This window comes from Octopus sinensis, unplaced genomic scaffold (assembly GCF_006345805.1).
Source record: "Octopus sinensis unplaced genomic scaffold, ASM634580v1 Contig09673, whole genome shotgun sequence".
NCBI classification, from domain to species: Eukaryota; Metazoa; Mollusca; class Cephalopoda; order Octopoda; family Octopodidae; genus Octopus; species Octopus sinensis.
This window is the reverse complement of record NW_021831854.1, coordinates 45,001-47,500: the sequence shown is the minus strand read 5'-3', so window position 1 is coordinate 47,500 and position 2,500 is coordinate 45,001.

The following is a 2,500-nucleotide window of genomic DNA, read 5'->3' as shown; positions in this document are numbered from 1 at the left end:
GACTCCCAGCAAGGGAGGTGGAGTCTTGTGAAAAGCCTATCACAGCTGCGGACGTACAGGATGCGATGGTAGGCTGCGCGAGAGACAAGTCACCAGGCTTGGATGGTCTGCCCTACGAATTTTATTTTCATATGCCAGACTTGTTTGGAGGCGTCTTGGCAGCTGTCTACTGCAACTGGCAGCAGAACGGGAGTATTCCTGCTTTTGTAAAGCGAGGAGCAGTGGCACTGATCAAGAAAGACCCAAACAAGGGGGACGTCATAGATAATTTCAGGCCCATCACTCTGCTCAACGCAGATTTGAAAATTTTGGCCAAGGTGTTAGCCGAGAGGTTGGTGCTTGTCATCAAGAAACTAATCGACAAGGCGCAAACATGCGCCGTGCCGGGTAGAAGTATTCATGACAACCTCCATCTGATGCGCTACATCATAGACAGGGTAGTTAAAAATCCTGGCATGGGTGGAGCGCTGATCAATTTGGATCAATCAAAAGCCTTCGATAGGGTAGACCATCACTACTTGGAGGCTGTCCTCAAAGCGGCTGGTTTCGGTCCAGTTTTCCGCGGTTGGATCGCTGCCTTATACAGCGGCATCCGCTCAGTAGTTCGCGTAAATGGTCATCTATCCAGACCTTTTAACATCATGCGTTCGGTTCGTACATCGCTGCTGTATGTACTGACTCTTGAGCCACTACTGCGGAAACTGGCGACGCTGAGGGGCATCCCACGAGAGCTGGGATGCGGGAGGAGCGTGTCTGCATACGCGGATGACGTCACCGTCATAGTGTCGAGCTACGAGCACATCGAGCTGGTCGGCGAGACACTGAAAGAATACGAAGCGGTAACGGGAGCAAAAATTAACCGGGAAAAGTCAGTGGGCTTGCGGCTCGGCACCTGGAGAAGCAAGCCCATGCCGTCCAACAGCGTCTCCATCGTGGGACGCTGGACGGACGGACCGGTTAAATTGCTCGGGGTCTGGTTCGGTCCGGACCTCCAAATGGAGAAGAACTGGGGCAAGATAACGACTAGGGTGGCTACTCTCACCCAGAAATGGACTGAGAGAAAGCTATCCCTAAAAGGTCGGGCGGAGGTGGCGAACGCGTACATCGCATCCGTCATCGAGTATCGTCTGACCGTCGTGCCTTGTCCCGACCCTACCATCACCAAACTGGAACGCATACTTTTGTGCGGCGCGCTTTCCCGCAGCTCGTCTCCTTGGACGAACTACAGTTATGGATCAAGCAGAGACCGAGGCTAGGCGAATGGTACCGCGAGTGTCGCGTTGCTCTCAAGCAACTCTGCCGTCCGGGATCGAACTTGTGCGACTCCATCACAACAAAGGCATTCTATAGAGGATTAGTGGAGGGGAGGTGCGACGACGAACTCGGGCAGAGTCTGGGCGTCGACGAGGAACACCTGACCCGCCTGTTCAGGACAACTTTCGGGCCGGACCTATGAACAATCACCAAAGATCCCTGGCCTGGCAGTGCTATCGAGAAGCATTACCTGTTCGGGATAAGCTCTACAGACACGGTTCCAGACACACTGGACCGACTTGCCCGAGATGCGCTCAGAGCGACGAAACCGTTCTGCACGCACTCGTGCAATGTCCAACCATTTCCGACCTGTGGGCTTATGCCGAACGGCTGCTGTCACGTGTGGGACGAATCCGCCTATCGGCCGAGTCTATCGTTAGAATTGCTCCGCCCCCTTCCCTCAACCGGGAAGGCAAGGCAGTTTTCATCGTACTGGTGGCCATGGTGAAAGAATGTGTGTGGTGGACTCGAGCGAAAGGATTAGAGACAAACACTTACCTCTCTGGCCAATCGCTCATCAACTTTTTCAAGTACCACTTGAAAAGGAAGGTGAGAATGGAGAGGGAAGTTTTGTCTCGCGAAAGATTCAAAAAAAGATGGGTGAATGTTGCAAAGATGGTGCGTGCTAGTAACGAAACCATTTTGAGCATGATCCAGTAGATCGTAAAAAAGAAAGAAAGAGAGCATTTTCGATCTCATGTGGTTATTTCCTCCCTGACTGGGGTTCCCGTGGTCTTTTCTGTAGGCTTTTCTTCCCACGGATGAACCCAATCTTGTTATATCAATGTTTACACCATTATTTCTGTGATACACGATTTCCTTTTTTTTTTCTTTTTTTTCCTCCTCTCGATCCCTTTTGATCGCAATCTTACATTTTTTTTTTTTTTTCCACCCTCGAAAAGAAAAGCTCTGCATTTGTATTTGTCCCCTCTGTATTCAGCCCTGTGTGGCTAATAAAAGAAAGTTATCTATCTATCTGTCTGTCTGTCTGTCTGTCTGTCTATCTCCCTCTATCTATCCCCCCTCTCTCTCCATCTATCCCTCTATCTATCCATCTATCCATCCATCCATCCATCCATCTATCTATCTATCTATCTATCTATCTATCTATCTATCTATCTATCTATCTATCTATCTATCTCTCTCTCTCTCTCTATCTATCTATCTATCTATCTATCCATCCATC